Below are 26,779 nucleotides of genomic sequence, written 5' to 3' on the forward strand. Positions count from 1 at the left end.
TTGCTAATAATTAATTGTTGAGAAATATTCCTCAGTTTTCTTATAGTAAAGCCAAACTGGGTTATCTGCTGAGTTCACCGAGGGGTACCTAGTGAGTCAAGGAGTCATTTATAATTCATTGACATGCAGTGTCAAGGGTTCTCTTGTTTATTATGAAGTATTTTCTTTGTTAAATAGAATGCTACACAACCCATTTTTCCTAGTTATACCCAACTACGAACATTAATGTTACATTAAAAATTTGTTTTGAATGTAATGCATGCTTAAAGGGTAATGGTAAAGATTAAAAAAAACGTTGAAAATTCTGTATTTTGTATATCGCCTTCTTTTACCTGCTTTTTCACAGAACATTACATTTGAACAACCTTCGTCATTCTACGTTTTCTTTTATTCCATAGCCGATCTAACAAAAATCAAGACTTGTTACATATGCATACCAAACTTTTCCTTGCCTTTTAGTTTGAGTACTAAGAAAAATATCATAGCGAATGTTACATCTCATGTTACTGAAACAGTAATACATTCAATATTCTTGGTTTTTTTAAGTTTTTATTGGTTAAAGATATTTTTACTTTTTTGTTATATATATTTTAAGAGGTTGCTTACTGATAGATTTGCAAAATATACAGTATATATATTATTTCGCGTTTCTTTAGATAGGTTTACAAATATATTTTGATTTCTTTTAATTACTGGTTGGTAAACAGGTGCCTAAAGTTTTTCTCGGATACATAGCCTGAGTACAGCGACTATCAGTCCACGCTAGTTCTGAATGTAAAAGACGTCACAACTACGAATACGAGTAATCTTAATGGATAAACCTCAGATTTGTTTATCGATTAACCTTGTAAGACTTAATTTTTATTTTAATTGAGCCCATTTCTTTGGATTAATTGCAATGAACAGTCAGTATTAGCGTTATCTCTTGCAACTTTCTCCAAAATCCTGCAGTGTAAATAAAGTATTTAGCAACGAGGCATGGAGATACGTTTAAAACAAATGTTCATGAACATTAATATTAGTTATATATTGCCGAGATTACTCGAGAACGTTATGAAATATTTCCTTTGACGTCCCTAAATTCGATGGTTAAGACACTGAAATTACCTTTGTAAAAAATTACTGCACGGCAACATCAAAACGAAAAAGGTTTAAAACATGTAGAACGAATATCAGTTTAACGAACATCTTCATTGTAGAAGTTACAAAAATGAGCTTAACAGCAAATCTTAAAATTGAGAAATGAGTGATACAATACTACAGGTTTCCAAGGAAACAAAAACTGATTACTAATGTACTGCTGCTACTCTGGTATTCACTTATATTAAACTTGTTTTTTTCTTTCCATAAGTGAATGAGGAGAAAAGATAAAATTAAAACTATTTGTAAGTGGATAAAAAAAATTCACGTTTACAGTTTTGTAAGCTTATTTCGCCATTTATTGATAACTTTCAGAGCTATTCACTATTAAGTAACTAAGTTCCCCCTATTTTTTTCACGGTGACTGGTTTAATGAAATTTGCTAATGCTGGATATAATTAAAATTCTATATACACAAAAATTGGTCTGTTATATTTGCCTTTCCTCCATTATTTTTATCCTCAACACACACACACATTTGTCGAGCTCCATCTCCTAACGAGGTAATTGTGGAAAACACAAGATACTTATCTTCAATAGTACATCACCAGAAAACGAATCACTTTCATATGGATATCAAATGCTGACCCAGTCTTCGTATGTGCTGAACAGTCAATCCCTGAAATAAAATCTTAAACGTAAATCCCCCTATATAAAGTTAACTAATTCACAAGATAGTAGGTAAATTATCACCGTTTGTCACTTGACATTAATTTAGAAAGTTAATATTGGAATATTGTTTAGTATTAAGTTATGTTTTTTTCTCGATTTATTTACTTTGATATTACTAATATTGACATTATTCATTAACTTTAGTTTGAAGTCCTAGTCAGGCACGTGTTTTTGACGAGTGCCAAATTTTATTCCAAGCGTTCTTGCAGTCTAATAAATTTGTATTATTATTAAAAAGCGGTTGCTTCGATAGCTGTCTTGTCTTGCATTCGGTGTAATAAGGAATAATGGCATCTACTGGAGAAAACTACTGTGACTACTTTTCAAATCTGAAAGCTCAGAAGGTAACATTTTGACAAAAGTATGTCATGTACAAACATAATGCTTACTTTCTCTAGTTTAATTTATAAATGATCATTACTTATTTCTATTTAAAAAGTTCAAATATTCAAGTATTTGAGCTACATGATCTAAGAAGGTCAGAATTTTTAAAAAGATTAGGATATTTTTATAGATTACATTTTAACCAATATGTTAAAAACTTACCATTCCAAATAAGTGTCAACCTTTGTTCATGGTTTGGATTGTCTACACAAACTTCAGAAACTGCATTTTTTAAATGAAATATTAGGTACAAATTTCCAGTTCAAGGCATTCAAATTTATTTGCAGCAACTTGTATTTTAAATAAATAAATAACAATTGAGTTATTTAATTTCAAGTTTAAAATAACGTATGCAATATACATAATTCATTTTATTGTATCACTCCTACAGAGCTAAAACAAGCGTTATCTAACAAATTGAACTGCAAAGTGAGGGATTGAATTATCTGGTCTTTCAAACACTAATAGTGTGAATACTTGCATGCCAGATACTAGACCCCACTAAATTAAAAGTATTTACAAAGTTGCAGTTTGTAAAAGATATTCAACACCACCTTACAAAGTTAAATTATACATTATTTAAAAGTATGTATATCTAAGCACATACTTTAATGTAAGCATTACAAAAATAAACGTGTTTCATTCAATAATGGTACATGTTAATCACACTAACTATTAGTTTAATGTACATGTTAGCAACTTAAATTTCGTTTTATATAAGGGGAACAAAAGTAACATTCACAATGTAAAGAACTGATAACCAAACTAAGACATAAAACAATACAACATTTTATTAAATGAAATTCTTAATGCAAGAACTGACCCAAGAAGAATTTTATATTAGCTTGGTTGTTAAGTTAATCATCCTTTTCTTTTACCGTAAAGGACTATAATCACTGCTGCTGATTATAGAAGGCTGATGTCAAAAATGGTTTTCAATGACCTGGGTGTAATGAAGATGAAAGTAAATTTGAAATGAACAGATGGTTAGAGTTCACTTTTCTTCTTTTTACCCTTCCTATTCCAACCCTTTAGCTCATTCGTCGCATGTTTAGCAATGTATTTAATGAAATCATTCAGTTCACGACCACCCTATGGGGAAGAATAAAAATTTCTTCAAGATGACTAGGAAAAACTAATACTAAAACCCATTTGAGATTTCCATTGAAATAGTTACTTTCCAATTCCTACATTTATTATGCAAGACCTATGAAATTTAACATTCCATAGTATTTACATTTATAGAAAATCTTTGTTCATACTAGAGCATATTTTGGTAAATTTTTTGGAACATTTCACTATGATTAGAAGTTCTATAACATTTCTATAAACTTCATTTAAGTGTCATCACTCAGTTACAATTTTTGTACCTATTTGTTTGACAGGTATGAATTAATTTAACAAAGTACAGCTTTTGTGAAATAAAATATAATGGAATACACTGAAACATATCAGCATCAAGATTAAGCAACTCACTCTAATGAAAGCATAAATAAAAACATTAAATATCCATTCATTAGTAACAAAGAATAGTTACCTCATATTTTACAGGCTTGTCTTCACCTTTTGGGACCCAGTATATTGTTGGGAACCTGCAGAGAACAAAATGGTTCAAACAAGTCTACAACATAAAAAACAAAACATACATTTCGATAAATGAAAGGCATTCTTTAAAACTAAAGATATTTCAAAACTTTGGTTTATAACTTTTTAAAGTGTAGAAAAATTGTTACATAATTTTCTGAATATTGCAGATAGAATTCTATATTTATCCACATGCACAGAATACAACTGTACAAGGTGACTTATCATACATTTTATACCAATATTTACCAACTTGCATATAAACACCTGCACTTAGTAACTTCTAATGTGTGGTCATAAATAGCAACTTACACAAATAATTTACACACTTGAACTTCATAACCTAAGTGTGTGGCTTAACATATTTTCATAACAGGTCTAAATGCTGAAACTAATGACTTTACTCTTTCACAAGAATGGTGTATTTGAAAAATAACTAAACTGGCTGTTTTGAAACTAAGTGGAATGTATTTAAGTCTTGTTCCAACTGAACTCACTACAGTTCAAAATTACTTTCAATTTAGACAAATATTCTAGTCTAAAGGAATAGATTTTTTGCCAAAATCCAAGGAACCAGCATTATTAAAACTGATGAATGCTTTGGTCAAGAACATTATTCAAAGCCTAAAAGATACAGGGTTTATTTCAGCAATGAATTTGCTTACCTCTGTTAAAGTTTAGAGAAACAATATTATTAACCAAATATGCATAGGGTCAGTACACTGAACTAACCCTGTACTGAAAAAAATTACTATTATTAACCACATGTATCAAAGAAATAAAGCAAAATTAAGCCAAATATACAATTTTGTGCATAATCGTGTATGTGTTACAAGTGCAGCTATACTATAACTTCAATGACAGGAAATATTCATTTTAATAAAGTGGTTGGTGCTGGATTTAACAATTTTTACATTAATGTTCAAACATATAGCTTCTGCATAACTTCAGTTGGTGACTTCAGTTATAAAACAAAAATAACTAGAATTAACTCACCCATGGACTTCAAAGTTTGGAGGAACATCATTAGCTATAGCATCCATTTTTACAATTTCCACTTCATCTTCCATCTAGAAACAGGAAACTTAATTTAGTTATGATCTACAAAAAGTATGTCTACTTTGAAAATAAAAAAACCCCAAATTTAGAGGAATTCGAGATAAATTACAACTGAAATATTTATAAAAATATGCAATTGTACCGATTCTTACCTTTGTCATTGATTAGTATAGTAGGAGCTACTATATGTAAAAACAGCTGGTATGGATAGAGAAAGCTCTATTAGAGGAGCAAACAATGTTTCGACCTTCAGTCATTGTCAGGTCCAGAATGAGGTAAATGACTGATAGCTGACCACATGTTTGAAAGTGGTTGTGTAATTGAGTGTAGGAATGTAGAAGGCATACTTAGATATTGGATATATTTATTAATATAGGTATAAAGGTGTTCCTTTGTATTGGTTTATTTTGGGCTTTAGTTGTATAAGGCTTCTTTAATTTTGCATTTGTTTATGTTTCTTTATTTGGTATTTGGGCATTTTCTATGGTTGTGTTGTGTTTATTTGATTTGCAGTGTTTGAAAACGTGTGAAGGTGATTTTTTATGTTCTCTGAATCTGGTTTCCATTTTTCTACTTGTTTCTCCAATGTAAAAGTTGTGGCAGTTATATTGTATTTTATAATGTTGGTGGTATGTTTGTCAGTGTAGTTTTTACATAGTGTAGACCTTAGTTGTGTGCCTGGTTTTTTGAATAAGTTTGGTATTAACTGGAATGCCATTTTATTACTAGTTTTTGCCAAATGTTGGTTATTTTTCTGCTGATGTTAGGAATATGGTATGCAGCAATATATGGTTTCATGATTTTTTAATTTGTGGGGTATATTTACATTTGTTAGTTGATTTTGCTTTTTGTCTAGTTTGTACCTATGTTTTCTACGGTTTGTAGAGGAAACTTATTGATGTTGATGAAGTATTGTTTTATTTCATGTAATTCATTGTTAATTTTATCTGGTGAGTATAGTTTTATGGCTGTGTTTATTTGGTTTCTTAGTACGTTGAGTTTTTGTTTTGTTTCATGTTCCCGAGTCCCAAGGAATGTATAGTCCAGTATGAGTGATTTTTCAGTGGATTCCTGTTTTAAATTGTGTATCAGTTCTTGTAATTTTGAGGTTAAGAAATGATATTTAATTGCTTTCATCCTGTTCACATGTGAGGTTAATGTTGGGATGTATAGAGTTAATGTGATTGAAAAAAAATTAAGTGTGTGTTCTGTAGATGCGAATCCCGCAATCGTATCGTCTACATATCAGTACCAACTTGTGGTCGTAGTTGTTTGTGTTTCAACTTGAGTCATAACAATATTGGCCATTTGTTTGTATATAGTTGTGGTTGTTGAACATGAAGTTTGTCTTCATGGTGGTGAATTCTATGAGGGTTGCCAGTTGGTTGCTGGGAATGTCCATGGTTGGGTTAATGTCTCGGATATAGAGTTCTAAGGCTATCTTTCAGGCTTCAGCAGTTGGAACTTCTGTAAAGAGGGATATGGTATCAAAACTGGCCATTAAGGCTTTATGATTTAGTGAAGATTAGATTTGAAATTAAAAGTGATGAATGAGCTGGCTGATGACAGATTGCAGGATTCACATCTACAGAATTTTTTCAATCACACTAACTATACATCCCAACATCAACTTCACACAAACAGGAAGAAACTATCATTTCTTAACCTCAAGAGCCAATACACAATTTTAAACAGGAATCCACTGAAAAATCACCCGTACTGGGACGCAGCACATTAAACAAAAATTCAACATACTAGGAAACCAAATAAACAGCCATAAAACTATGCTCAGATAAAAATGATGAATTAGATAAAATAAAACAATACATCATCTTTAACAAGTTTCCTCCACTAACCATAGAAAACACACCTAGACAAAAAGCAAAATAAACAAAAGTAAATATACTGCAAGATTTAATGAATCATTAAACCATATATGGCTGCATACCACATATTCTCGACATCAGCAGAAAAATAACCAACATTTGGCAAAAACTAGTAACAAAATATGACATTCCAGTTAATACCAAATTTATTCAAAAACCAGGCACAAAACTAAGGTCTATACTATGTAAAAACTACACTGACAAACACCACACAAACATTTATAAAATACAAAAATAAATATAAAATGTGATAACTGCCACGACTTCTATGTTGGAGAAACAAGTTGAAAAATGGAAACCAGATTTAAAGAACACAAAAAGTGACCTTCACACGTTTTCAAACACTGCAAGTCAAATAAACACAACCATAGAAAACACCTAAATACTAAATAAAGAAACAAACAAACAAATGCAAAATTAAAGAAGCCTTAATTTTACAACAAGCCCAAAATAAACCAGAACAAAGAAACATACCTATATCAATAAATACAATCAAACATCTAAGCACGTCCTCTACATTCCTACACTCAATTACACAACTGCCTTCAAACATGTGGTCAGCTATCAGTCAGTTACCTCTTTCTATGTGAACCTGACAATGAGCAAAGAGGGTTGAAATATTGTTTGCTTCTCTACAAAGTGCTTTTTCGACCCATACCAGCTGTTTTTACATATATTTTTTTCTCTACTAGTGGGTTTTCTTATCAAAGTAGGAGCTACTATTAGGCTATAGTCAATGTAAGGTGGCAAGTTAAGTAAAAACTACAAATGTAGAAGCAATTAGGTACATTTAGGAGCATACTTTATTTACAGGTTAAAGTTAAATAGGTATCAGTAACTAAATGCAAGGAATAGAGTTCTATTCCAAAAGTATCTCATGACAAGTTTTCATAATTCTAGATAATCATCTTGATGTTTTTACTTTTGTCAGCAAGATTTACTGTACTAAAAATATTACAAATTATTTAATATGCAAGAGTAAAAAATAGTTTTAACAACCATAAATACTAAGCAGATATAAAAAGAGTATGAAAATCTGCAATAAAACTGCAGTCTCAACAGCTCTGGATTTATGGGTATACCCTGTAGGAGATCTTAGTTTCTGGATTAAGAGTCGTAATGTCCTACTGAAGAGAACATTTTGTATACTTTAACTGAAAATTCTAAAACATGGACAAAACAGTTAATGTTGCAGTGTCAAATAAGTTTTGTTTTCAACATGTAGAAAATCTATCAAAGATAAGCAAAGTTTTGTAGAAAAATGATTTAACCTACTATGGGACTATTAACAGTATATGGCACAATAAGGTGCAAGAGTTTATGGCAACAAGTATTTGGACTAATAAAACTTGCCTTTATGTATACAAGCACTAGATCACACTTCATCTCAAATATTACAGATACTATAAGTGAGCATTGTATAAACACTTAATACTTCACAGGTGCACACTGTATAAAATCAATGTTATGAACAGTAATAAAAAGATGTATACACTGACTATCACCAAGTTTAGAACAAAGCATTTGCCTTACTGTTAACAAGAAAATTAGGAACTTATCTTTTTTCCAAGGTCATCATATAGAAGAGCCAGATTCTTACAGTGACCACACCATGGTGCATAGAACTCAATTAAAACATCTTTATCATTATCCATTACAATTTCATTGAAGCTTTGTCCAACAGCAACTTTTACAGGTCCATTGTTTGATTCTGGAATTGGCTCTGACTTAACATGAGGCTTGAGTTTTCCATCAACCAGGTCTTGTAAAAACTTTTCTAGGTTTTCTGGGCTGGAAAAATGAAAGTGGGCAAAATTTACAAAACAATCATGTTTGTTTAATGAGATGGTAAAATAAAAACTTACACTATTTTGATATTGTAACTACTTCCAGTGTTACTTGTATACACTGCTGGCCAAAATCTTAAGGTCAATGAACATAAAGACAAAATATGCATTTTACATTGTTAGACTCAACCACTTATTTCAGTAGAACTTCAAAAAGATGAAAATAAGAAAAGGGGAAATAAAAATTAAAAGCTTTTTTTAGCATTTAATAGGGAAAATGTGAACACTACAAAATTAGCCTAAATACTAGCTGGTCAAAAGTTTAAGACCATACCAAAAAGAAGTCCTAAACAGGGTAGGAAATGCCCAACAAGAGATCTCGGTAGCGAGTTGCACGGCCATCATTCACTTTGGCATGGTCAATATAAGCATTTGCAGAAAGCTGGCTGGAATGTTATTCTGAGTGGTGAAGATGGCTTCACAAAGATCATGCACTGTTTGGAATTGATGTCCATTTCTATAGATTTCCCTTGCCATCCACCCTCAAACATTTTCAATGGGATTCAGTTCAAGTGAACACATTGGATGGTCCAAAAGAATCACGTTATTCACCATGAAAAAGTCCTTTGTCCTGCAGGCATTGTGGATTGCAGCGTTGTCCTGCTGAAAGATCCAGTCATTTCCACACAAGCAAGGGCCTTCAGTCAATAAGCATGCTTTCTCCAACATGTCAATGTAGCCAGCCGCTGTTTGACGCCCCTGTATAACCTGAAGCTCCATTGTTCCATGGAAGGAGAAAGCACCCGAGATCATGATGGAACCTCTTCCACTGCGTCGTGTAGAAAATATCTCTAGTGGGATATCCTTATTGTGCCAGTAACATTGGAAGCCATCTGGACCATCCAGGTTAATTATTTTTCATCAGAGAACGAAACCTTCTTCCACTTTTCTATATCCCATGTTTGATGCTTCTCAGCAAAGTTTAACCGATCGGTTTCGTGGAGTGGAGTTTGAAGACATTTACAGTTTTTAAAGCCTTTATCTCATAGAAGCCGTCTTATTGTCCTTGAGCTGCATTCTACATCCACAAGGGCCTTAATCTGGTTCAATGAACAGATTGTGTCTTGCCAGACAACCTGTCAAATCCTCGTGCTCAACACTGGCGAAATTTTTTTGGGCTGACCACTTGAAATTCTCGTTCCATATCCCTCAGGGTCTTAAGAAATTTGCAACAGCAGTTTTACTCCGCCCAATCTCACCAGCAATGCCATGTTGGAAGAGGCCTTGCTTTTGCAGCTCGACAATTCTGCCACATTCAAACTCTGTCAACCTTTTAGCCTTTGCCATGTTTTTACCCAATGTAACAGAGGAGATGTCAGTGGGAGATGTTGACAACGCTAATGCTTGAACACAAATGACTAAATTTCATTATGTGTTTACCGATTACCGCTTCATTTCACTATGGTCTTAAACTTTTGACGAGCTAGCATTTAGACTAATTTAATAGTGTTCACATTTTTCCTATTAAGTGCTAAAAAAGTATTTTTATTTTCCTTTTTCTTATTTTAATCTTTCAAAGCTCCACTCAAATAAGTGGCTGAGCCTAAGAATGCAAAATGCATATTATTTCTTTGTGTTCATTGGCCTTAAGATTTTGGCCAAGCAGTGTATTAGTTTTCTTCAAGCAAAAATGTGCTGCAAGATTTTAACTGAATCAAAGCCAAAGTTTGAAAGCCCAGAAAAGTACTAGATATTAACACAACTGCTGATAATCATGCAGAATAATATTTGGACAGCTGTTAGAATATCACACAAAAGATTTAAATTAACAGTACACACCTTAAAACCAACATCCATAAACTTTACACTGAAAGTTAATGCAAAGTATCAAGTACTTATTTTCAACTGGTACCAAAAACATTTCCGTTGTATTATCACTAGAAGTTCAGGTTAGCCATTTGTTGTTTTAATTTTATGTAAAATAACTTTCAAATGCCATTTGGCATGAGTAAGTTTTGTATTATCCTTCCAAACTTCAACCAAGTTAGTGTTATGAATAAAAATATACTGGAGTCATACCAGGAATTTGACAATATTTCAACTGTTGAAGTTGCTTATACTTAATTTTCTTCTGGTCATATCTTTGCATAAACTTAATTCCCAAAGAGTTCAACCATTCGCTCATTTATTCTTCCAATTTTTTCTGATATTTAAGATATAATGTTTGAACATATTCATACCTAAAAGTAGGTATTTTTGGCTGCAACTTTTCCAGTAGATACTTCTTTTAATGGATTTGTGAAATTCTATGTTGCCAATTAACAATTATATATACAGGGTGTTCGGAAAGTCACTGTGCAGTTTTGTCTGTTAATAAATATATACGTGCACAGTGACTTTCCAAACACCCTGTATAATTTTAGGGATGTTTTGAATCAATTTAATATTGAAAGTTCTTCTGTCCATTTGTTCATTTCTTCTTAGCCTAAATTAAAGCAGTTAGATTTTTTTTTAACCATTTTTTTGAACCACACTATTTCCAAGAAAGTTGAGCATTATATCAAGATTTATACAAAGCAATTTGTGCTGATTTATCACCTCTTGAATCTGAAATTTTTTCCATTTTTGGCTACATTAAAATTTAACATTGAGCTTCATGACCCTTCACTGCTATTAGTTCACTAGAGAAGTATTGAGAATAAGACTAGTTTAAACAATATGATTTTCACTGGATAAAGCTCACTTAGTACAATTTAAGTCTACGTAAAAAAATTTTCTCAACCCAAACAAGCCGTTTTTACATGTACAATTTAAATCTGTTGAGGAGTTTCCATAGCTATAATATTTATCAAACAGTTACAAGAAATAAATGTTAGAAACAAGAATTGACATTATTTCACACAATATTCATAAGCTATTTTCTATTGGAAACAATTTTATTTAGTCTAAATTCTTTAGGTTGTATAATAAATGTATACAAGTTATCTTGTAAAATTACTTAAAGTTGTAGCTAAAAGTTCTTTTAAACCATGGTAAAGGCTTATTACAAATTGAATATACCAGTCAAGATAGTTTGCAGTTTCAAGTAGCATCTAGCATAAAGATACCTTTTGGTTTAAGTGTTTGATTGGTAGACAAAGTTAAATGCAAATATTAAGAACCAATTAGAAATTTTAGTCAAGTGATGCAGAACCACAGAAGTACACAACTTCCATTTTCAATAGCAAGAAGTTTATTTTGAACTGGAGAACTGTTGCTAAACAAACATGAAGAAAGAAAAACTTAACTGATGCAACAATAACTTAAGTATATCCAACAGCACTGAAGTATATGAAAACCATAACCTCAAAATAAACATGTTTTTTCTGCCTTTGTGATCTTAAATACCCTAAAAATTAAGGGTATAAGAACTGACACCTACTCAGTGTAAGCCTAACATCAATTATTAAAATAGTACTTATGGTAATGTGGCAACCACATAGGATTAGTAACTATGATAATCTAGGTATAGTTTACTTTTTTTTTTTATTGCAAGATACCAATTAGTTTCATTTTACATTTTAGCTGCTAACCTGCTGTAGGCTTTAGAAAAATCCTGTATGTGTTAATACCAGACAGGATTTGATCCTTAATCCCATTAGAAAGGCTGGTGTACTATTCACATGTCTGGGTTTTCTACCATTGAGTTAACTAAGGGGGAGTATCTAAGTTGCCAACTCCTATGATAAGTTAATTTGGTGTTATAAGTATCCTCTTAAAAACATTTGATTAGTTGATTAAGTCTTAATGGTAAAAATTCCAACCAAGTAAATAACAGACAAGTCCTTATAGTACAGAGACCAAAAACTTAAGGAGGCAGAGACTGCCTCCTTACACAATTCTGAACTGAAACTAATTATAGTTGAATGTTTGTATGGTTACAAAAGACAGGAAAAAGTTGATATACAAGAGCTCATCACTGGCATCAATTTATATTTAGTATTAAGGAACTGTTGGATATAAATTAAGCAATGAAATTACTGTAAGCCATACCTATAATCATCTTCCATGCAAAACTTTTGACCCTTGTCATTCTTAGCTCCAAATGCTGGTTTATCATCCTTAGCACTAAGACCAAATTCATCCTTGTCACTCACGGCAAAGTTCAACTTATCTTTAAATTTCTCAGCCACCTTCATGATTCGATTTCGCAAATAGTTGGTTCCTTTCACAAATGAAATGAGCTCATTACAATTCCATGCATCTTTCAAGAAGAAAGATTAAAAACTTATACATGTACTGAGTGCTCTACAAACAGTCATACAGTTATGTACTATAGGATAATTGACATTTAATTGTTAAAATGTTAACTGCTAATAACTACAACGTAGAACTCAATACTATAAAAATAATGAAGTTACAAACATGAAACATGATATTGTAATTATTGTGGCAGTGACATTTTCTACTCATTGAGTTATTTTAAGCTATTTTACTATGATGTAGAAATGATTAATATGATCACATACAAATTATGTTATTGGACCTAAAAGGTCCAAGAGGTCCACTTCAAGTAAGTTAAAACTAACCTTTAGTATTCTTTACATAGTCAACTTTAAATTAAGCAACAACTAATGGGGATTTGAACTGCTGCATATTGTTTTGTGTTCTATGACCAGCAAGCCCATGGCTACAGGTAAAAGAAATATTTGGTTACATGCACAGTTTTAACAAATATTCCATATCATTAAATACTATATACAAAACTACAGTATTTAGTTTGATCCAGCCTTTATAATAAAAGAATTTGGGAAAAATTGTATTCTTATATAATCTAAACTAATGTTAACACCAAAACTAAAAGTCTTAATGCAGTTCTCAAATTATATGTACTCTATTTCAAACTCCAGATAAGGACAAAAAATATCTTCAGTGATGTAAATCATGTAATGTTGAATGTTCTTGCTCAAGCATTAACAATCAACAATTTTAACAATTCTATTAATTGATAAGCAAATGACTGAAGTCTGATAATACCACATACTGCTTGATATATAAATAAAGCTTCAAAATCACCCAGACATTTTAATGTGTTCTGCTTACATTTTTGTTTATACCACCAAACCTAATGGATGAATGGATCTCCACACTCATAGATATGCCAAAATTTAATATCTACTACTATGCCAAGGTCCTTTACCTCACTTGCACTAATGCGTTTTTGTGCAAAACCATGTGGTTATCTGCCATGTCCTCCCCCAGATATTCAAACTGTTCCTCCCCCCATTGGTCCACCATGGCACTACTCACACCATGTCAATTCCCAACTGTATCAAATAAAAATAAGCTAATCATAATTTTTGAAATATTTGTGCAACTAACCAATTAATGGAAGTTATTTTATAGTAACTCAACACCTGTAGTCAAAAATACCAAAGGTTTTGTCATCTGCAAACTTTAATTATGACCCCATCCATATTATTAATGCAAGAAAAAGCAAAGTTCCCAACACTGACCCAAGACACTCCCACTCTACCAGTAACAAACGGTCTGGTTTGACTGGATTCTATTAACCCCTATGAAAATGTTGATTTAACCCATTATTCATACTGTAGGGTCACTACATGCATCTTTACAACATTTGGCAAATCTGTTGAACAAGTTTCTAATAAAGTATTTCCACTAAATACATCAAAAGTTGACAATCATTCAAATACCACTTAGTTTTAGCACTTGATTCACACTCTGGAACCTCCTTAATAAATAATTGTTTTGGTAAAACTACATATTTTCTTAATCCCTCTACATCAACTGTAGAAAGATTAATGTACAGTGAAAACCCAATAAATATGAAATTAAACAAAGTTTTATTTCTTACTATAATAGTTTAAACTCAACCTTCTCATATCCATTTTATTTTTATGGGTTTATAACTACTTTGTACATTCTGGATCCGTAATCCTGTAAAAATCAACTCAAAGAAAGCTCATTAGCTGTTTACATTTGAGCTAACATATATAGCACATTATCTGAGTATTGTTTCTCACTGCACTAGGGGTTGTGAAATTTGGAAAGTCATTTCATTGAAGTTTAAGCTGAAAATTTCAGATTTTAGTTACTTACAATAACAAAATGTATACCAATAAATTAAAAATATACTTGAGCCATTTGTACTAGAGTAAAAGAAAAAAACATTCCTTAAACAACTCCACAGAAAGTGAATTACTAGTGAGAATGAAATTAAGTAATGATTTCTAAAACAAGTCTTTTGTACAAAAAAAAAAAAAAAATTAGTTTAGGCTTGTGAGATTTTATATAAAGAAAATGTATAAAGCTTACTAGTTATCTCTAATGAATTTTCCAACTTGTAGCTTTCTGCAGGGCCCTCATACTTCAAACTTGTTTTGGAACTTCTTTGGCCAAAACAAAACTATTTGACTTTACGATGTAAAGAGACAAAACAATGTTTAAACTTATCACCAAGATGGTTTTAAAGTATATGCTAATAACAGCATATATTTATATTTCACAAAGAGGAGAAAAAGGAATTATACTCATGTCTTAAGTATCTTTATTGCAAATGTAAAAGCTGTAAATACACTTCCAATCATGTTTTATTTGTTCTGTATTTTGTATAGCAAAAAAAACCCAAGGTTTGTAATCTTAAGACTAGCCACTGAAATATAGAAAGTCTTCAAGCTTCCTTAAGAAAGTGAATTAGAACTTGTGTTAAGATATATCACTTCCACAAGCTTAAACTATGACTCATCATTGGAATAATGTACCTCCATTCAAACACGTAATTTGACTATATACATTTTAGACCCTAAAATTACACACTCTTTATATCCATATTTATTGAGAACTTCCTCAGTTGAACTGCGACCAAAACTATAGTTTTCTCTTTGCTTGTCTGCCACTTTCTGGAAGGTCTGTTTCAACTTGTCATCTTTAAAAAAACCCTGCAAATTACAGGAATTCAAATTTTATAAAAAGACACTGGTATAACCAAGATATTACCAATTAACTTAGAATATATTGAATAATGAGCATGAAGAGGTTTACATAAATACAGGACATTTTAAATGTACAGCAGATAATTTGGTGCATATGGGGACATCAATAGTTAGAGGTGTTAACCAGTTAGCACTCACAGGAATCTTATCTATCATAGAAATTAAAGGAATACTGATTCTTTACATATGTATTATACAAATAATACCTGTGTACACAGGGCTTTATTGGATCCACCACTTGAAGTCCTTATGAATGTATGAAGGACCATTCTAACACTAACAATATTATCAAGTAGTAACTAAATAATGTTTTATTATTTGAATGACAATGTACAAATACATCTTGATTTAAAAAGCTGCAACACCAAGAAAAACTAAGTGTCAAAAAATCTGAATGGCTACCCTAAAAATGGAGGAGTTTTCTTTAATTACAAAAAAAGATTTAGCTCTTCTTTCCGATAATTTTTGGTTTCCAATTTACCTTAACCAATGAAAGCTCCAAAAGAGATTTACCAAAAATAACTATTTCATCTTTTGTTAAAAGTTTTTCAGCTTCAGCTATTGTGTTTACTTCTTTGGAATTTGGAACAACTTGGCTTTTCATGTATTTTATTATGCCATCTGGAAAATATACAAATGTGTTTTAACTTAAAAATTACATTAGATATTCTGTCAGTCATTTTCATAATTTTCAGGAATGAATAATTCATGAACCTAGATCTTTAACTATATTACCTTAAAAACATATGCACATGTTAAAATTAACACAAGTATTATAGAAGTTACAGTAAAAGTACTTGTCTACTTTACAAATTTTAATATTTTCAATGCTTATATCTTCCTGTGATGAGTTGGAAATTATGAATTCATTAGACAGATAATAAAAATCTTATGTACATTGTTAAATTACTTCAAGACAATACAATTAGAGAATTTAGAAGTTAGACCATTATAAATGGTGCAATTTATTCTACACAAATTTAAAATGAGTGATCAGTATTAGCCTAAAATAGGATTTTTCTTTTATATTTGAAATTTCATATTTTGACAATTACAATTATATTTGAAGACTTGTTAGTTGAAGGAAATTAATTTTCAAAAGTTAAACAATTATACATGTTAGCTTACAATAAACTAGTTTTTTCCCCCTTATAAAAATAGAAAAATTAAATGCATTCTTGGATCATTAACCCCAACCAAAAAACTAATTCAGTTTTGAAATAAAATTCGATCTATACAAAACCTGCTCGTCGAGGTCCAGAATATTCTGCTGAAAATTCTCCTTTCAGAGTAGGATATCCACTGACTCCATATTTACTGCATGTTTCTTTCCCATTGTCTGAAGTACAATCAACCTATAAAAAGAGTTCAATATAATGTTATGAAGTGCCAGAGGAAATACTAGCATGTTTACTGAAGTTCACAAGTTCTAAATCACATCTATAAACAGAATGAGAGAGAGAAAGGAGGCAAAACCCTTAAAAAGTGGGCATGGTACAATTCATACTAGAGCATGTTACACAATTTAAACAAGAATTATACTTAATGATTTCCTAATTTATTTTCATGCTTGATATTGTATTTTTTTAATTATAATAATTATACTTCCAATACTTGTTACTTAAAGTAATTTTAATTAAACAGTGTAATAAATGTTAGTTTGCCATTTCTTCTTGCAATGTGTTGGGAATTAAAAAACCAGACACCTAATAAAATCTAGTGTTAACTAAATGTTACAAAATGAAAAAAATACCAATTCTAATATCTATAATTATTTTACTTAAATCTAAGTTTGTTTGAAAGAGTTGATGCCTTTCAATTTCAGTGGACACATGCATGTTGGATTTAAGAATCTAAGCTTTTCCTAAATTACAATGCCATTCAATTCAGTGGTCCCAAACAGGCATTTGATGTTATACATGAAATGCAAACTTGCTCCCTTTCCACCAATTTGTTTATTAATTGTACTTCCCATTTTCTGCTTCTTAAATCAGTGTTACTTAAATGTCTACAACTAGTTATACAACACTATTTTACAAAGAATTTAAGTGTTAATCATATACACTGATGATGCTTGTTTCCTAAACAATAGAAAATTAAAATAAATATGGCATTGTAAAAACAAAGTAACAAAGGTCTTGGAATATTACAATTCATTTTTATTTCTTTACCAAGATCTGACCATCTATAATGTTTTAAACAATTTTTTTTTCCCCATTGGTAAATAATTTAAAAATGATGTTATTAGTAAATTGTAAGTTTTTTTTTTTTATGGCTGTTCTATTATCTTACTTTAGCAAGTGGCACTGGAGGATTATTGTTTTTCAAAGTTGTTGCTGCACTTTCATATTCTGGAGCAAGTTTCTTACAGTGACCACACCTGAAAAAAAAAAACACTTAAAAATAGCAACTGCAAGTCATTCTAGATTGTCCTTGTGCACCAAGTTTATCCATATTCCTTTGTTATCCAATTCCATTAAGTAGAAAGGATATCCCAGTCTTTGAAATAATGTATCTAATTTTATCACATCATGATTTTAGAGAACTTATGTAATTTCCAAACTAAAATATTTTAAGGTATCCTTCTAACTGCCAAAATGTAGCTCCAATATACACCATTCTACCGACTATATTGGCTGCATTTATTACATGACTGTTTGTCATAATAAAAAGTAACTTATCAAAATAAAAGTATACTTTCTTTTGTGAAAGTTTATAACTAAATTTACACTGTTTCATAAAATAATTTCTCCTGAACTCAAAAGTGCTTGCCTCCACTAATGCTCATGGCAACTCATATGAAGCCTTCAGGGTTATCAAATTACCACAAAAACTAGTCCAATTAGCTCTCAAAAAAGACTCAAACCAACTAACATTAACCAATGGATTCTGATTAAAGCAATACAACTAATATCAATATGTACTAAGAAACAAAACCAAGATCCAGCAGAAGAGACTTGCCAACCCTCTTAAAAAAGAAAGAAAAGAAAGGTTGTTAGAGATTGTCTTTCAAACCATAAACTTTAGCTTTATCCTCCTGTCTTTAAAACACAACTCTATCCTATTAAGCCTCCAAACAAGCACAAATTTAACTTAATGTTTAACATTAAGTTAACAGATCTTATACTATGTTGGTAAGATAACCAGTTCATTCCAGAATTATTCTAACAGCTCTTCTCTGAACCCTTCCCAACAAATCAAAACTATACAATTTTGTACAAGGCTTAACAAGCAATATGTATAGAAATACTTAGCCACAAACATGTAATAAATGCCTAGTAATACACTATACAATTCTAAGCTTCACTACTATTAACAGAACACTGCTTGGATGGCTTATCCACCATTGTATTAAGACTACCCTTTTTTTCTTCCCCAGTCAAACCAATTTATTACACAAATAACTCAAATGCATTTCTTCCACATAATACAGTTATATAAATTTAAGTGAAACAAACAAAAACATGCAATATGTCAGCCACACTATACCTGCCATATCCAGTACCAACAAGAACTTTTGCCCATGATAATTCAATTAATGTAAAGAAAAACTTAGAGAAATTGCCCACAATTCAAAAACCTTTTTGAATACTTAAAGAAATTTTGATGTTCATCTTCATTTGGTTAATGCATTCAAGTCTTAATTTCTCACTTCACAAAGTATGCATCTTGCTTTATCAAAGTAACATTGAATTTTGCAAAAACTTTATGATTAGGAATATATCAAACATTTGTTTTTAAGGGAAAGTCAGTAATCATGGAGGTGACATTGTCGTAGATTTGTCAAAACACCCCTGCTCACAGAATGATGGTAATTGTGTTTATTAATATTCAGATGTGTTACAACTGCAATCTTAAACCCATTATCTTCAACACAACAAGGATAAGAATAGCAAATGAAGTTTAGCTGCAGGGTCCTTGCCAATGAAGACCAAAGGTCCAGGAGCTGCAAGTTCTACAAAAGTCAAAAGTGACCAAGAAACTTAGACATGCAGCCACCAGATACCCAAATATGATAACATCCAATATTTCACAATTATTAGAAGTGTTAATACTTATAACAGCAGTCTTGTGACACAAGAGCACTATGTACATCATGCCACTTTAAGGGTGTACAATTACTGGAAATCAATCCTAGAAAAATCTACCTCATCCTTCTCAAAAATCTATTTGCCTACTTTCTCAATCCCACAAAACACCTAAAACTACAGAATTGTTGCTTTGTTTTTTCTTGTGCAGCAAATGCAATGAACATAATGCCAGTTGTAGGTCAAGTAGGGCATCTAATATCCACTTTAGCATCGTGTCCACGAGTTGACTGCAATCTTTACTAATTTTTGGATCGCGGTACCACACCTCAATTAGCTTATCTTTCGTAGTACAGTCTTTTCCCCGAAGTCCTTCACAAATCACCCAAAGTTTTTAATAGGATTGAAGTCCCGAGAGTTTCCAGGCCACTCCAGCACCTTTATTCACGTTGTAGTCATAAAATTTTTCACAAGTTTTGATGTGTGGCATGGAGCCAGATCTTGCTGAAAAATGCCAGATTCATCTGGAAATCTCTTTCAATTCTGGAACGACTCATCTCTGCAAAACTCCGATGTACCGCGGTCCTCCCAACATACCTTCTATGATATGCAAGCCTCTGATGCCATAGTAACAGAAAAATCCCCAAAACATCTTCAAGGGATGTTTTACAAACTGATTGATGCGAGATTCTTGAAGTTTCTCACCTGGAGATCTGCAAACATGCAGACTTCTTTGACCCTGTACGAAGAAATGAGTCTCTTCACTGAATAACACCTTCCTCTAGTGTACTTGCATCCTGTTCTTGTATTTTAGAACCCATTGATACCATTTTTTCTTCATCGAGTTCGTAAGATTTTTTTGACTGGTCTCCTTGCCTTTCTAACGCAATTTCGAATGACTGTATTCCTGAAAATTTCATCATATATCTCAAAAATAGATCAACCATACTGCAAAACACAGCTAATGACGCTGTTTGTGTGAAAAAGTGACTATTAAAGGAAATCAGCAGGTCCAGCAAGCCTGCACCAGCTGCCATGCTGAAAATATTGTAAAATAACTATTTGTTTCAATTAATTAGAACAAGGGTGTAAAAAGTTGCACTAGTCAATCAAAGAGCACCAATCTTTCTTCATGATAATGCTCTGCTACACACATCGCTCAAATTATGCTCCTGAAGCTCAACGAATTGGGCTACTGAATACTGCCCCATCCTCCTTACTCCCCAGATTTTTTTAAGCATTTGGACAAGTTTTTTTACTAGGACAAAAGACTCCACAACAGAGCAGCAGCAAAGATTGGCTTTAAAGAACAAATTCTAGGGCTTCAGAGCTTTATCGTCATAGCACAACTCATTTCCTTGTTGGCACAAGTGCAAGATTTGCTAGATTCCCATTTTGATTAATAACATTGCTTTTTAATTGTTTTATTTCATATTACAGGAAAGTTAAAATCTGCCATTACTTTTGAATAACCTAATATAATTATGAAAGAAAAATAAACTTTCCAGTGGACAATGTTTGATTAAACTTTGTTCCTCACACAAATTATTTAGTCCCAGTGTCATGCAGTTCTAAAACTTCAACCCTGAATACCTGTACATAAAGTTAGACCTATCAACTACTATCAGGAGTAAAATTTAATTTGTAGATGTTGAAATCCAGCCTTGCTATTTGGAAAAAAAATTCTTCCAAAAGTTTACAACTTTATAAATACAATATTGTATGGTAATGTAGTAGGTATTGCAGTTTCAATCTCTTTCAAACTTTTGCTCAGTATATGGATGCAATTTATTTGTCATGCCTCTGTCATAACTTGTTTATAATTTAGCAATTGGAGGGCTTTAGCACTGAGTGGCTTCTGCCACTTTGCTTAGTCTTGCATCCCCCCCCCTCCCACTTCCATATGCAAAATGATAGACGACTTCAACTCTGGTGAATTATTTGAAACTAATGCCTTAAAAATTTTGTTCACTTCAGAAATGTATCAAGCTCTTGCTCTTATGCAGTTTATAATCTAAAATGATAATACACAATTGTATTAGATCTAGATGTTTAAAATAGTGTGAAATTTATAACAATTGGAAAAGGAATATACATTCATTTATATTATATATATGTACGCCTTAATAAGGAGCATTCCCTTAATGATATGATATTTCATAAATATGGTATACATGTACAAGTAACTGATAGCGATATAGTGGTTAGATTTATCATATATTCTTATACACTAAATGATAAGGTTCAATGACATGCTTAAGAATCTTGCACTCTAACACTCAGTTACACCAGGTATAGTTAAGAAATTGCACAAGTTCTCTCCTGTAGCATTACTGCTAATTATAATATTAGATACTCTGCGAGTGTGACCTGTTGTACGTACTAACCACTATTATTATGAAAACGAAAAATTAGTACTAGTACTAACAAAGCAGCACTATATAATACCAATTAGTACTATTACTAAAACCTTGAATTTCAAACGTGTTCGACAAGAATTGTTTAAGTCAAATTTTTAAGTGTGTTCAACGAGTCTGACAACGCTTTTTTTTTTTTTAAGATAACTAAACCATCAATAAAAGTACTTAAACAGAAGTAACAGTATTACTAAGTTTCCGAATTTATAATTTCGTTAGACTTGTTTAAGGTTTACAACGTTAATTGTTACTTAGCATAGAGCGAAAAATTCCACGAGAATTACATCGTGTTCTTTCACCAGATCTTCAAAATCTGGACCTAAATAATCAAAGACATCACTAGCAGAAGAAAAAGCTACTAAATAAACTAGCAGCAAAAGTTGTTTCATTCTAAAACTTATGCGTAAAAACATCATAATTTATATGGCCTAACCAAATAACTACAGTACTCTTTTTTCCTCAGTACATTTAAGGACAATACCGATACACAACCGATAATATTTCGTCTAACCTTATACTACCGTACGTTTTTTCTATTAGGAAACATGGCGAACCTTCGTGGCTCAAATAACTTCGGCTTGCTCTGTGTTGTTACATGGTCATTGGTTCGTCAGTTTTCAAGCCATAGACCTGATCAACTTTACGAAGTACACGGGGATGCTTTGAATTCGAATGACGTTTAAAGTTATTATTTTCAAATTTTAGAAGGGTTAGAAGAGATATATATTACGAAACACACTGATGTAATAGAAATTTTCTATGAAACTTTTATATCTAAATGTAAAAGTGTACAATAATATTGTTTTGGGATAAATATTGAGTAAGAAGTTCTTCGCATAAAAAAGATAGTTATAACTATTATCAGCATTTTGAAACTCGCGGGTTCGAATCCCTGTCGCACCAAACATGCTCGCTTTTTCAGCTGTGGAGGCGTTATAATGTTACGGTCACTCCCACTATTCATTTATAAAAGAGTAGCCCAAGAGTTGGTGGCGGGTGGTGATGACTAGCTGATCATATGAACTGCTACACATTGATGACGAGGAAAATTATTTGTTTTTTGTTTGCTTTCTCGAATTTCGCGCAGAACTACATAAGGGGTGTCAGCGCTAGCCATCCCTAGTTTAGCAGTGTAAAGGGAAGGCAGCTAATCATCACCACCCGCCGCCAACTCTTGGGCTACTCTTTTACTAACGAATAGTGGGATTGACCGTCACATATAACGCCCCCGCGGCTGAAAGGGGCGAGCATATTTAGTGCGACTAGAGGGAAGGCAGCTAGTCATCTCTACCCATCGCCGACTTTTCGGCTACTCTTTTATAAACGAATACTGGGAGGCACCGTTATATTATAACGCCTCTACAACTGAAAGGACGAGCATGTTTGGTGCGACGGGGATTCGAACCCACGACCCTAAGACTACGAGTCGAATGCCTTAACCTACCTGATCATGCCGGGCGACCCATAAAATACATGTAACGAAAAATGATGTTTATTAACATAAATGTTACATACATCTTAAAATCAGGAAAAAACGAAAAGCACAGAAAAATAAAGTGATCTTAACAAAATATTTATCTTAGGTACATATATTAACCCCAATCATTCAGCAGAAAGCTTGTGGGTTTAGTACACTAAAAACTAGGGTTCGATCAGAGTGGTGATGACTGCGCAGATTTTCCACCTTTACGGTTAAAACAAACAAGTAACTATGTATAATGGAAAAGTTGCTTATTTAAATCAGGTTCAGTGTTAATACGATGTCAGTAAACTTTCTTTGATAATTGTTACTTGAACATATAGCGTGGGTTAATGAAATAACTAAATGATAAATAAGGACTTTTCACCACGTTAAAACTCTTTTTCTATAGCTAGCTTTTAGTCTTTTCTAATCGAATCTTCAATAAGTAAGTCTGTGCTAAAATGCTTATACATTATTTTTTGAAATTATAATTAAAAAATCAAATTAAGTAACAATAAACACAGCATGCACCATCTATGGTTAAAAGCTTTAAAAGCGTGAAGGTCTTATCATAATTTTATTATGCCATATTATTTATTTATTGTTACTTTTAATAATAGTACTGTTATAGTAGTTAGTATATTGAATGGCATTACTTTTATATTTTGATATATTGTTTAGTTATATACTTTCAGTATCAAGATAGTTTTGCTTTGTTGTTTTAAACATGTCATTAGGGTTAACCTAAATGTTTAAAGCTGAGTGAATTGTGTGAGATATTAGAATTACAGTAGAAAATATCTTCAACAGCGATAATACGCAACTGACGAAACATTAGATTCTGTTATTTAAGTAACTTGAAACGTAAGAAAGGCATATTTAATTACGGTTAAAAGGCCAAAAGTCCGCGAAATATTGGAAAACTAGTGTTCCTAAAATTGTAAAAATAATTTAACTGTAGATGTTTTACCGACCGCGAGGTTGGCTTGGCATGACCAGTGGTTAGGGCCTTTGACTCCTATCTGAGGGTCGCGGGATCAATCCTCTTCACGTCAAACATGCCTGTCCTTTCAACTTTTGTGATGGTCAATCCACTATTTTTGGGTAAAATTTTTCCTTTAAATAATAAGTTAATATCCTTAAAGAAAGTATAAAAAGATGTTATGACCAAAGCTTTAAAAATGAGTATGAATTATAACACCTACTCTATGTAGATCACACTGCTTGCATATATACATACGTATACAAATACCTAAATATTATCTTTACTTTAGCAAATCACTGCATTAATCTTAGTCTGAGCCAAAGTATGGGTAAACAATTTTAAATTTTAAGTAACTCAGTTCTTATAGTTTTGACTTTCTTCTTATATGAATACAATATTTTTACTGAGCATTCAAGTGAAATAGAAAAAAAAATCATTTTGATTGGTGCAGCGTCTTTTATTATTATTATTTTTTTGTTTATAACAAATTATCATTAGTCAGAGATTTGGATTTGTTGTTTTTGACACATTCCTCATTAGTTAGGCCAGATGGTCATGGCACTCGACTTGTGATGCACTTCATATGTTGGCCTGGCATGGCCAGCTGGGTTAATGCGTTCGACTCGTAATCCGAGGGTCGCGGGTTCGAATCCACGTCGCACCAAACTTGCTCACCCTTTCAACCGTGATGTGATGGTCAATCCCACTATTCGTTTGTAAAAAAGTATACCAAGAGTTGACGTTGGGTGGTGATGACTAGCTGACTTCCGTCTAATTTTACACTGTTAAATTATGGACAGCTAGCACAGATGGCCCTCGTATAGTTTTGCGCGAAATTGAAACCTCGTTAGTTTTTGTTTAATTTTAATTGACTGTTCAGGACTGATATTCTGTATATATATATATAAACTACATGGCCAAAATTACATGGACACCCATTCTAATTAGTAGGTTCGGCTATTTCAGCCACACCCATTGTTAATAGGTGCATAAAATCAAGCATACAGCTACGCAATCCCTATAGACAAACATTGGTAGTAGAATGGGTCATACTGAAGAGCTCAGTAACTATCAACGAGGCACTATCATAGGATGCCACCTTTCTAACAACTCAGTTCGTTAAATTTTTGCCTTATTAGAGCTATCTCGGTCAACTGTAAGTGTTTATTATTGTGAAATGGAAACGTCTAAGAGCAGCAACAGCTCAGCCACGAAGCGGTAGACCACACAAGCTCACAGAACGGGACCGCCGAGTGCTGAAGTGTGTAGTGCGTTAAAATCGTCTGTTCACAGTTGCAACACTCAGTGTCTCTGGAAGCAATATCAGCACAACAACTGTTCGTCGGGAGCTTCACATATAGCAGCAAAGGGAGTACCAAATCCATATTTATGCCTATGGTTTTGCAATGAGATGTTCAAAAAGCACATATGAGTGTGACGGTCGGGTGTCCACATACTTTTGGCCATGTAGTGTATCTCTATATATAGTCAATGAATGTGATTTGTTGCTAACTATGTCGCATTTTTCCATTACATTGTTCAATTTTTATGTATTTAAGTTCCATTGCTTTAACTAATAGACATATTGTGTAAGATATAATTTAGTGTAGCGGGCTGATTGTAGTGATTATATCGTTGCTACTGTTATAAAATGTAACAGCAAATGCTACATGTTATAATTTATTTGGACGAGTCACCGATTTATTATGTTACGTACGTTACGTATTGCTATTTCAAATAACCGGAAATTTCAATTTAAAAGTTATTTAAATGTTAATATATATCAAATTAATTATATTTACCAACAAGATTGATAGATATGATTTTCTTTCTTAATACAAATATATTTTATTATACAAACAAAGAACAATATAATTTACAATAATGGTTATTACTAATATATATTACAAATGATGGTTTACATACAGTAGTTTTACAAACTTACTAACAATACTGAATCTTATATCCGTTCTAGAATTGAATGTTTTATTGATGAACCAGGTTCAATTAATTCTGAGTTGATATTGTCACACCTCGATTAAGCAAGCTAACTTGGTTGGCCTCACACCTGTTAGAAGCTCATTTCTTACCGAGAAAGATATTTAATGTCCTCGTAGAAATACTAATGTCTGAAGTTGATTCATTGAAATTGAACGGTTCGCGATGTTCGAAATCTATAAACGTTCCTGATCAAATTCTGTAGTTTTCCAATCCCTAAGCGTTAATCACAATCATAGCTTTCGAGGCTTATAGCACATTTACTGTAGGTTACCAATAATAATAATACTGTCTCGTGACGCGTTGGTTTATATAAATTAATGTGAGTTTCTAGGACATTCAACAATGTTCCAACATACTGGAGTTTCCTTAAAACAAATAT

The 26,779-nt window shown here is 32.1% G+C and overlaps 1 pseudogene across 1 annotated transcript; it reads right to left on the minus strand.

Annotated features, from left to right (window-relative positions):
- Positions 1-369: 369 nt before the first annotated feature.
- On the minus strand, positions 370-22,516 carry LOC143249107 (protein disulfide-isomerase A3-like; annotated as a pseudogene). Its single transcript, XR_013027553.1, has 12 exons — positions 22,237-22,516; positions 17,800-17,887; positions 16,751-16,862; positions 15,989-16,128; positions 15,332-15,453; positions 14,831-14,929; positions 13,081-13,181; positions 12,545-12,716; positions 8,283-8,516; positions 4,777-4,848; positions 3,734-3,788; positions 370-1,759 (listed from the first exon to the last, which is right to left on the minus strand). The product of XR_013027553.1 is annotated as a protein disulfide-isomerase A3-like (transcript).
- Between the last annotated feature and the right edge of the window lie 4,263 nt (positions 22,517-26,779).

The sequence above is a fragment of the Tachypleus tridentatus genome, chromosome 4, assembly GCF_004210375.1.
Source record: "Tachypleus tridentatus isolate NWPU-2018 chromosome 4, ASM421037v1, whole genome shotgun sequence".
NCBI lineage: Eukaryota > Metazoa > Arthropoda > Merostomata > Xiphosura > Limulidae > Tachypleus > Tachypleus tridentatus.